Source organism: Choloepus didactylus, chromosome 3 (genome assembly GCF_015220235.1).
Source record: "Choloepus didactylus isolate mChoDid1 chromosome 3, mChoDid1.pri, whole genome shotgun sequence".
Taxonomy (NCBI): Eukaryota; Metazoa; Chordata; class Mammalia; order Pilosa; family Megalonychidae; genus Choloepus; species Choloepus didactylus.
This window is the reverse complement of record NC_051309.1, coordinates 202,437,697-202,449,213: the sequence shown is the minus strand read 5'-3', so window position 1 is coordinate 202,449,213 and position 11,517 is coordinate 202,437,697. Positions and strand designations below refer to the sequence as shown.

Here is an 11,517-nt window from a genome sequence, read left to right as displayed (position 1 = left end):
GGTGACTGTGGGCACAGTTGGTTCATTGCATGCCTCTTCAATCAATAATGCAACTTATCCAATTGTGCAAGACAGTCAGTTGAATCTATAGTTTCACATCTGAAAAATTTCATGTATGCCCATACAGAAGGAGATCTATCTGAGTCTCAGAAAACCCAGTTTTACAAAATGCAATCTCCTTTTTTACACAGAGAAGGTAAGGATTACATAATTTATTTCAATCCACAATTGCTAGACGCCATAACACAAGTCTTTTATTAGGAAAATCACAATATAAGAGAGAAGAAATGATGCTCAAGATTTTTAGGTACTGTGTTTTCTTTTACTTGGTTTGGGAAACAGCTGCTTATTAGTTTAGAAAGTCTCTATACCTGTTCTGTTGAAAATGGTATCAGTTAGCCACATGTGACGATTGAAACTTAAATGAATTGAGATTAAATAAAAATAAAAATTCAGTTCCTCATTTGCACTAGCCACATTTCAAGTATTCAATAGCACTGTGCAGGGCAACACAGATAGAACATTTTCATCATGCCATGAAGTTCTATTGGATTATGCTGTTCAAGACATTTTTTTTCCAATCTACCCATATGGTTCTAAAATTCCTGTAGTACTTTAGGGTTTACCAAGAATATTCTCATCTTTTCTCATTCTGAATCCTCACTTTATTACTGGCAGAAAGCCATTATTCCAAAAATCATGATATCATTCATTACCTGCTGTTGAGTTACCCCCAAATTTAGCAGCTTAAAACAACAAACATTTATTATCTTACGCAGTTTCTGAGTGTCAAGATTCCTGGAGCATATTAGGTGGGTGGTTCTGGCTCAGAGTCCCTCATGAAGTTGCAGTCAAGATTATCTGCTGGGTCTGCAGTCACCCGAAGGCTTGACTGGTTTGGAGGAACCACTCCCAATCTCACCCATGGGGCAGGAGGCTTCATTTCCTCACCGTGTGAGCTTCTGGCTTCTCTCAGAGTGAATACTCTGAGGGAGATAGAGACAGCAGTGTCTTTTAGAAACTAATTCAGAAGTGACATATTGTTACACATACCCTGAAAAGAAATGGAAGGGGACCGCACAAAGACATGACTAACAGGAGGCAGAGTTCATGGGGCCCTTTTGAGAAGCTGGCTTGTCACATGGCCACTTAAGAAGCTACATGACTTGCCAAGCCCACGCAGCCAGTAAATGTTAGAGGCAGAATTCTAACCTAAAACTTCTGACTTTAACTCCTTTCTTCCACGCCACTCCATCTTCACCTATCTATGTAATACCCCAACCCCTTTAACAATAGGGTTTCTTATAAACTAGTGACACAGACTAATGTTAACCTGAAAATATTAACAGCTGATTAAAACAACAATGAGGTTCCATCACACACTATTAGAAAGGCTAAAATCCAAAACACTGAAAACACCAAATGCTGGTGATGATGTGGTGCAATGAATGGGAACTCTCATATTGCTGATAGGAATGCAAAATGGTCTAGCTGCTTTGGAAGACAGCTTGGTAGTCTCTTACAAAGCTAAACCCAGGTGTCCCATATAACCCAGCAATCGCACTCCTAGGTATTTGCACAAATGAGTTCAAAACTTATGTCCACACAAAAACCTGCAAACAAATGTTTATAGCAGCTTTATCAATGATTACCAAAAATTGGAAGCAATCATGGTGCCCTCTAATAGGCGAATGAATAAACAAACTGTGTTACATACATACAATGGAGTATTATGCAATGATAAAAAGAAGTAAGCTCTCATGCTATAGAAAGACATGGAGGAACCTAAAATGCATACTGCTAAGTTAAAGAAATCAGTGTGAAAAAGCTACATACAATGGTGGATACATGACATTATACAATTTTCAAAACCCATACAACGGTAGAATATAAAGAATGAATCCTAACCTAAACTATGGACTTTAGTTAATAATAATGTATCAGATTGGTTCATCAGTTTTAACAAATGTATCACACTAATGCAAGATATTAATAACAGGAGAAACTGCGTGTTGGGGGAGAGGGAGTATATGGGAATTCCCTGTACATTCTGCACAATTTTCCTGTAAATCTAAACTGCTCTAAAAATAAAATCTATTAAAATATGAAGTCTCATTATATATATGTGAGTGTGTGTGTGTGTGTGTGTGTATATATATATATAGTAACAGCTGAGTTTCAAAGAGTCTCAGAAGTTTGATTTAAAAATGTCCCTCTCCTTTGCTTTGCTTTGTCAGAGGGGAAGAAAAAGCACCAATTGCAAGAGAGTAGAAAGAACAGAAATTTGTTACTCCAAAACAAACAGCAAGGGGGAGGGGTGGGCAAAGAAATAAGAGAAGACTACTTGTTTTTTTGTCTCCTGCATGCCCCACCCCTTCAACACACAGTACAATTTTTTTTTTTTTTTTTTTTAAACAAATTGTTGCTTAGAAAAGGGGTGGGTTAGGGGCAGAGGTAAACTGTCTTCCCTTCTAAACATACTGCGGTCTTGTCTTTTGTTTCTTGGGGGGGGGGGGGGCGGCCGGTTGCTGAACCCTAGGCTCTCGGGATTGCTCGGAGGGTACCGGCGGCGGGGGCTCTTTCCTGGAGGCGAGGGCGAGGCGGGGGACTGGGCCCGGTCCCCGGCGGTGGCGTGCAAGGTGTGGAGGGCGGCGAGAAGAAACAGGCGGGACACGTTTCTTTGAGGGTGATGAAGCCGAGAGAGTTTATTAGGGGAGAGTACAAGCTTATATCGGGCGGTTTAGAGGGCGGGGTAGCTGTAGGGGTTAAAGGCTTGGATTGGTTCTGAGAGGGCGCGGAGGTTGTTTGAAAAGGGGCGGGAGTTGCTTCGGCAACGGGGAGGGCGGGAGTTGCTATGGTAACGAAGAGGGTGGAGGGTGTGGGTAAGGCACGGGGGGGGGGGGGGGGTTCTCTGGCAAGCCCTCCCCAACGGTTGTACTTTGGGGTGAGGAAATGGGGCCTGCATTCGGCTTCACTTTCTCAGGCCCGGGGGGCCGTGGAGGGCGCTACCGCCCGTGCCCCACTACCTTTCCTAGGGGCTGATCAGTTCCCCTGGCCCAGGCCCGCCAAGTCGGAACTCGTAAACAGTGTCCCGCAACATACCAAACAACAAAGCCAACTTAAAGAGCACTGTATCTTCAACCACAGCACAAGTCTCAACTTTTTTAAAAAAATGACTATTTCAAATAAAGGGCAAAGAGTAGATAAAGTAGGCCGTGGTGTATGTAAGCTGATTCCCCTTTTTGGCTTGGCATTAGATACTGGCATGCCAGTTTGGATGTATTATGTCCCCCCAAACACCATGTTCTTTAATGCAATCTTCTGGGGGCAGATGTATTAGTGTTGATTAGGTTGGAATCCTTTGAGTGTTTCCATGGATATGTGACTCAATAAACTGTGGGCAAGACCTTTGATTGGATAATTTCCACGGAGGTGTTACCCACCCATTCAGGGTGGATCTTAACTGAATCACTAGAGTCCTATAAAAGAGTTCGCAGATAGAAGGCGGTGCTGCAGCCAAGAGAAACTCTTTGAAGAATGCACAGGGGCTGAGAGTGGAGCTGGAACACAAACTGGGATCAGTCACGTGTCTTCCCAGCTAACAGAGGTTTTCCAGATGCCATCGGCCTTCCTTCGGTGAATGTGTACTTGTGTTGATGCCTTTATTTAGACATTTTCATGGCCTTCAGACTGTAACTTTGTAACCAAATAAACCCCCTTTATAAAAGCCAATCCATTTCTCATATTTGGCATAACGGCAGCATTAGTAAACGGAACAATTGGCAATCAGAGGTACAGATATATTCAAATTCTAAATGTCATGGATTTGTTGACAGTGGGCACTCCAGATGACTACTTTAAAATCTGGTAATTACTGGAAATCTGGGTTTGGTTAACATTCACTGTAGTCTCTAAGAAATTACTTTTGAGGGCTATTTACAGAGATATTGGAAAATATGCTAGGATAGTTTTTGACACTTGAGAGGAAAGAACAGTAGAGTGGAGAAAAATCTTTTGGTAGGACAAATAAAACTTGATGTCATTATGGTAGAAAAAAAGTCAGTCTATTCTGTGACTGAATCATTTTGTATCTAACCAATAAGGGAAAGGCTAAAGAATCCTTCAATCTTTTCATTAGAGTCTGTCCCAATGCCTGTTGACCAATGAGTTGAAGAGGTACATCCATTTCATTTTCTTTCAAATAATTCTTTGTATGTTTTAAAAGGGATTACCTTGTTCTAACAGATATGTCAGCTGCAAACCCTGACTCAACCCAGCTTAAATAATGTGGAAACTTATGCTGCCCCATAAAAAGAAGTATTGAATTAGTACAGCCTTCAGGGATGGTGAATTACACAGTATCACGAAGGTCCCTCAATGGCTGTCCCTGGTTTAGACCTCATTCTCAGCAAGCAAACTGGTGCAGCAGTCCCCAGCCTGGTGGTGTCCACAGAGAGAGACAAAGAGATAATGTCTCTTGTGGATTTCTCTCAGGAGGGAGGAAATCTTTCTTAGCGTTTCCAGCAAATTTCCTCTGTATCTCATTGGCCAGAATTGGTCCAGACAAGGGGAAAAGACCCACCATGATGGGTTTAGACAGATCACTGATTATAGAAAGGATGTTTGCACTGGGAGTGGGGGATGGGGGTGGGAGAGCAGTGGCAACTCAAGGTCTGTCACAATACCTCATTCTGCAGATGGGATTTTCTTAGTTTCTACATAGGATTAGCCTACATGACCAAAAAATCCTGCCAGGAAAAGAGATAGGTCCTAATTGAAAAAAATTTAGATAGAGGGAATATTCCAAGGGTAAAGCTATTTGTTGTCATATGTGATGGCATAAATGAAAGAGAGAAAGGAGAACTGGAGAGAGAAAGAAACACTAGTGGTTCCAGGCCAGGAAAGGGAGAAAAGCCAGGTATTCATTAAAATGCTGATCATGAAATTCTGCAAGTTAGTCCTTGTCAGAATTCATTGCGAATCTTTGGTGTGTATTTTTCTGCTGTGCAGACTAAACAAGTTAAAAGCCAGATGATGATTTTGAATTGAATAGAAATGTGTTTAAGAGTATGTATATCTACATAGGAAAATATGTAATCCAAATAAATAATAGACATATTACATATTATTTGTAAGCACACATAATCATGACATTCTTTAAAAAGTCCACTAAACCCTGGGATTAAGAGATCTACCTTTAAACAATTATTTATCCATACGTGATGTAGCTGCTAAATAGGCATATCCTCCTCCAGCCATCATCTGATAGTTTCTTTGCTCTTTCCCTACACCGCTTATGAAGATACAACATTGCTTACCTTTAATGTAAAATGGCCTTGGCTAATAAAGGATACAAATGAGGTGCAGGCTACGGAAGCTAGTACATGATAGTAGACAAGAGTGTTGGCTTTGGAGACAGCCGGCCTCAGATTTTAGTTTGATAGGTGACCAAGGGTGAGTTATCTAATTTACCTAAACCTCACTTCCTCACCTGTAAAATGGAGGTGGGGGAATTAACAGCTCATATCTTACAGGTCTTTGTAAGAATTGTACGAGATAATGCATATAAAGAAGTCGGGACAAACTCTGGAGCATAATTAGCACTAAATAAATGTTATTTATTATTATTATTGGTTCTAGAAAGCCTTGTGGCTGAGAATGGGAATGGCAGGGTATGAAATCGTGGGTGAGTTTGGGGAAGAATAACAATGTTATAACCATTATCATCATTCTTTAATTGTCTCTCTCACAACTGGTGAGGTAGATGTTTCTTTTTCCTTCTGTTTTTTTTTGTTTGTTTGTTTGTTTTGTTTTTGTTTTAGTCCGTTTTCTAAGATTCACCTTTATAGAGGAAAGTGAGCTTCCCAAAATTCAGCAAATAACCAAATAAATCAGATTTTTATGTGGCAAGGACAACATTCCTCCCTCTATGGAGATAGTATTTTAAGTCAGTTTCTGGATAATCCATTGCTTACTGTTTTAAAAAGGTAGACTTGGAATCCTTCAATAATTGAGCTGAAAAGAACCACAAGAATTAGATTTATCCTGTAAGATCTGTTTCCTAACCACATGGGGATGTTGAGCTTATATCTGAAGGGAAAGAAAGTCTACCACCATCCTATTGTACTATGTATTTATCACTAAAATGAAGATACACTTTGCCCTATTTTCCCTGTTTTTTTTTTTTTTTTTAAATAGTTAGCCATCCAGCAGATGATCTGTAATGTCTCTAAATATTTTCCCAACTGACTTGTTACGGATTTGGAATTTTACCATTAGAATAAAATTTCACTGTTAAAGTGTAGTTTTAAGAAAGCCCTTGTTTTAAGGCACTTGGAAAAGAGGAATATTAACATATTCATACTCATAGTTGATCATTACTGATTGGTATCTGTTTGCCTCTGGAGCAATGGCCCCCTTGTAGAGTATAAGTAGATTCCTGGGGGGCATGCTGTGTTGGAAAGCAAAAGGTAAAATAATTCCAAAGCATGGGGAAGCAGGAAGCTGAAGAGTGAGTGTGTCAGCTCTTGGAAGTGTAAGCAGCAAGGGGTGCAGGTCTTCGAGTGAAAACGAACCAAGAGAAGGTGGGATGCAAGAAGTCAGCCAGCCAATTTATAAGATTCAGTAGTCTTAGGGCTATTCCTAAAAATGTCTTAACGGAATTCTTTCTTGCTTTAAATTTCTGGTGATTTCTACCTGTTTTAAGATACAGCAATGATGGAAAACAACTTAAAAGGCCATGGTAAGCCATGTTAATATCTCTTAAGCACTAAACACACCTAACTCGTTAAATGGTTGAATCCTACATAATTTCACCTAGTACATTGTTGGTACTTGATAAATACTTGTTGAATGAGTAACTCCTTCTGTGGTTCCGTTTGTTTTTCTTCCCCATACTGTAGAGGTGACTCAATATCGGATGCACTGAAATTTATACTTGATGTAGCCTTCTAAAAACAAAAGGAAAGTTTTAAAAGGTCTACAGCAGAGTGGTCCAATAGAACTCTCTGTGATAGTGAAAATGTTCTTTAATCTCCACTAATAGGGCAGCCCACCAGCCACACATGGCTATTGAACACTTGAAAGTGTGACTAAGGAACTGATTTTTTAAATTAAATTGAGTTGACATTAATTTAAATTTAAAATTACATAGCCATGTGTAGTCAGTGGCTACCTACCATATTAGACAGCTATACAGGTTTTGTCAATAGTTTTCTGCCCATCTCGCTTTTCTCTGACTTTTTCAACTTGTTATATATTTGTTCCTCTCTTTTGTGTTTTTTCTTTTTCAAAAAGAAATAATTTCCTCTACCAGGGATAACTCTGAAGACTAGTATATAGCAAACCAAACTGACCTGCACAGCAGCACCTCAGAGTGAAGTTATTCACAGGAACTTGTAATAAGTGGTCAATTTCTAATTTCAGCCATTGGCATATAAGGAATGAGCCTGTGTAGTGGAAATAGAGAAGCATGAGAAATCTGTGCTCTGCACTGACAGAATGGCCTTTCATGTCCCTTTCATTTCTTCCTCCCCCCTCAGGAATCTAGCACCTTTCTGCAGCCCCATGAGTCTACAGGGACCTCTGAGGTGCTTTTCTCATAGCCCTCCATCCCCTCCAAATCAAAATGTCCATGGATCACTAGTGATAACCTCACTTTAACCCCTCCTAATTTTACAGAGGAGCAAACTGAGACACTGCAAGAAGCAAACTGAGACACTGCAAGGAGTAAGAAAAATATTAAGTACCTACTATTGTGCTTGCAAGACACTTTATACGATACTCAGTAAAAATGTGTTGACTGCATGAATAATTACTATCTCCCTGGAAAATAGATGGTGTTCAATAAGCATATATTGAATGGATGAATAGAAGAATACAACTTTACCCTGTGAGGTAGATATTATTACCATGTCACAGATGAGGAGACCAAAGTTTAGAGAAGTGATGTGACTTCCTCCAGGCTAAGCACATGCTTAATGGCTCTGCCAGAACACTCCAATCACTTATCTTTTTTTCTCTCTAAACTGTTTAACTCCTTGCCATTTCCTGTTTCCTCAGGATTTTCTTCTTTACTATTGAAAGAGAATGACCAGATAAACTGACCAATAGATTTACAAACATGGGTAGATGTATTACTAGAACTACTGCCACCGCACTCTCAGGGATCATTTGAATTTTAATGCCAGCCTTCTGGGGACTGTGTCAACTCCCAGACATGGTTCTTTGTGCATTTCACGCTGTTCAGGAGATATTTTATTTGGTACTTTAGTGGCATTAAAAAATATGCCAGAACAGGTATTTTCCCGGAGTCTGGACGCTTATATAAAGATGATGCATTCATTTATAAATTTAACTTCCACAATGTTTGCATTTATCTTTATCTTAGGAGGAGTAGATGGATTTGTGTATTTGCCCATATCACTGTGGATGACTTATAAGGAACGTTAGAAGTTGGCTCCTCCCCTATTTATCTCCCCACCCCTAAATCTTACATGCTTCAGAGAACGGTCTAAAAACGTAGAAGCATTTGGAAAGAATCTGAAAATTAAAATATGGCTCCGTGACTCTCAAAACAAACACCACAAATCGCGCTAGAGCAGAAGTATTTAAAATACATCACATCAGAAGCTGGAAGGCTGCAAAGTACAAGCCGTCCAGTGCAGTCCGTAGAGACTGTTTCCGCCGTGCAAAAACCTGGCAGGCGAAACGTAGCGACGAATTTCAGTTGCAGAAGAGGAAGAGCATCACCTGCAGTCCAAGGCGTGGGAAAAGCTGTCGGAGGCAGCCTGAAAGAAAGCCAGCCAGAGAGGTGCGCACAGCGGGATACCGGGACCACTCAGATGCCGGGTGCCAGGAACGCCGCCTTTGGCGAAGACCCGGAGACGCGGCAAGGTAGAGAGAGGTCAGACCCTCGGCGGTAGAGACGGCTGCGACAGGCGAGCCCACTGCAGTCTCCGGACCCGCTGCCGCGACTGCCGTAGTGGCTGACCCCGCCGGAGAATCCTGTCCCAGCCGCGGGGCGAAGGGGAGGCGGGGCGCTGACGTCACCATCCCCTCCCCCCACGTCCTCCAAGAGGGAGGGAGTGGGGAAAGAGGCAGTGATCCGCCGCAGCTCCCGGCCGCAACTCCTTAACTCGGCTGCTCGCTGCCTGGACATGTCCTGACAAACTTGGCTTCTCTTCGGCCCTCTCTCTAAAGCTCGCGCACTCTCTTATTGCCTCCTTTTTGTGCTCAAGTTTCACCCTGGACGGAAGCCTCTGGAGATGCGGCCACCTGGAACCGGGCAGCGCGGGCGTATCGCACTCTGGTTGGGGATATGCTGAAGATCGGAGGAGGCAAAGTTGGTACTTTCAGACCCGGTTCTTAAATATCCAAAACGCGTGAGGATTACGGAGCTGCCAGAGATTTAAAGCAGAGCATCGAGGACTGGGCTTGGACTGGTGAGTTCTTTGTTTAGTGCTTCCCTTTTTGTATTTAAATTTAAACGTAAATGATATTTCTTGGGGCGTTTGGTTCTCAGCTAGTGGAGGGAAGCGTGTGCATCCTACAGGCTCTCCGCTTAGGAAGCTGCACACCTCTCTGGCTGTGTAAGGCTCAGGAACGAGAGATCTGTGTGCATAGCTTTTGAAATTCATACATACGGGACACTATTCAAAAGAACTTGAGAATCTGTGCTGTTTGTGCATTATTTTGAATATAACTTATTATAGAAATGGTGCCCAAGGAGGGCAGTGATTTGCAGTGGCGCAGCGCCCTCTAGTTTGGGTACCCAGGCAAGGCGCGCTCCCTGTCGGGTTGCACGCAAACGGCGAACTTGGACCTGCCCTGCGCTCTGGTGCCGTTGGGCGCTAGCTCCATCGCCACCACCCGACTCCGGCCCATTCTTTTTTCCTATTTCCAAATACCAGCTTGGGTGGACTGGAAGCAGAAGGGGTGCTGGAGGAAAGCGTTTTTGTTTCGGCAGCTCTCTCCCATCCCCCCAATTTCCATGAATGAGCCTTTGGGGACAGGGTTAGGGTCGACTATATCTAAAGGGCAAACTTGGACCTTGAATCACATTCCTCTTTCACGTGAAGATAATTCAGTGGTAGCCAAAAAGTCACCTCCATTTCGTTACGTTGTGGTAAAGGATCAGTAAAAACGTTGCGGCACCAGAGTATGAAATCTCCATCTCTGGCTCTCGGCAGTTCTGTGGCGACTAAGTGCAACTTCTAGGCAATTAGGTTTCTCGGTGAGCCTGGAAAACCGGGATTTCCAGAGATGTAGCCCTAGAAAATGTTATTGTTTATTAATGAAGGGTAATTTTCTTAGGACTACTTTTGTGCTATTTAAAAAATCCCGTGTTTATGCTACAAGATAATCTATTTGCTGCGTCCCCCCCCCCCCCAACGGTTTGCGTTCTTGTGTGGTTGTGTTTTGCTAAGAGAATTCGGCAAGGGGCTCAAACTGGCTGAGCTGGAGATCAAGTCACCCACTTTCGAGGTGTTATATGTAGCAAGTTGACCTGTAACACCAGGGACAATTGCGCAACCATGGTCGTGGCCAAGTCTTTGGAAGACGGTTTTCTTGGTTGGTTGAATGTGTGTGTTTTCTAAATAGTGCACAGGGAATACACAACATTTTCTTGGTGCTAGGAATCAGCACACTCATTCTCAATCACTTTCTTTAAATGGCTTAAGTGATGACTGCATTCACTTTAAATTAAGGAAATTCTTTTAACACTCGACTCCCTTGCCTCGCGGTTCTCTCTGCATTCCCCTCCGCTTGTCCCAAGGAAACCAGATCTCTTTGTCTTCACAGTGTTAAAATATTCGAGCCCCACAAAGTTTCCGAGGTAATGTCCGCTCTTCTCTGGGCTGTTACCCAACGCCGAGAAGCACTGGAGACTCCACGGAATCTCGAGTGCGCTGAGACCGCGTCTGGAGCGTTGCCCGCGTGGAGGATGGGCTCACAGCCGCGGACGCCCGCACCGCGCGCTCTGGCGCTGGGAGTAGTTCCCGGAGTTGGGAGTCTGGACGCCCGGGGCTTCCCCTTCTCCCTAGGGAACTTGTAATTTCGCGGAAGACTGGGTACACAGTTTGAGGAACCTTTGGTGCGGACTTCCCGGCTGCCAGAGCGCACGAGGCAGCACTGCTGCCTTTTGTCCCCGTAGAGCTGGAAGTCGGGGGGTGTCCGCCGGAGGAGGCCGGGTTTGAGCTTCGAACCCAGGAACAACCGAGGTGAGAAAGGTTCTAAAGTCTGCACAAAGCGGTGTAGCGTGGGAAGCGGTTCCATTTTCCGGGGGTCTTAGTGTAGACTGAAAAAGGAAGTAGATTCGGATCTAACTGGATTTCTTTTGCTATCTTTTGCAAGGTTTTATCCCACCAAGCAATTGCGGACCCAGAAGCGAGGTATCCAAATGCAGATTTGGGAATTCCCTGTGGGTTCCTGGGTATCTAAAAGGATGTCTGGGAAGCTTTTTTTTTTTTTTTTTTTTTTTAAATTAGGCCTTCGCTTACTTTTTTTTTGAGCTAA

General features: G+C 42.9%; 1 protein-coding gene across 4 annotated transcripts in view; it reads left to right on the top strand.

Annotated features, from left to right (window-relative positions):
• Positions 1-8,592: 8,592 nt before the first annotated feature.
• Positions 8,593-11,517, top strand: part of FAT1 (FAT atypical cadherin 1) — a 146,847-nt gene continuing 143,922 nt past the window's right edge. For 2 of the 4 annotated variants that reach the window (XM_037831200.1, XM_037831196.1), the window contains exon 1: positions 8,598-9,443. The gene's annotated coding sequence lies outside the window, so the exon portion shown is untranslated. Of the gene's footprint in view, positions 9,444-11,014; positions 11,223-11,517 lie in introns of those variants that run through there. The other 2 variants (XM_037831201.1, XM_037831198.1) reach the window with 2 other exon arrangements.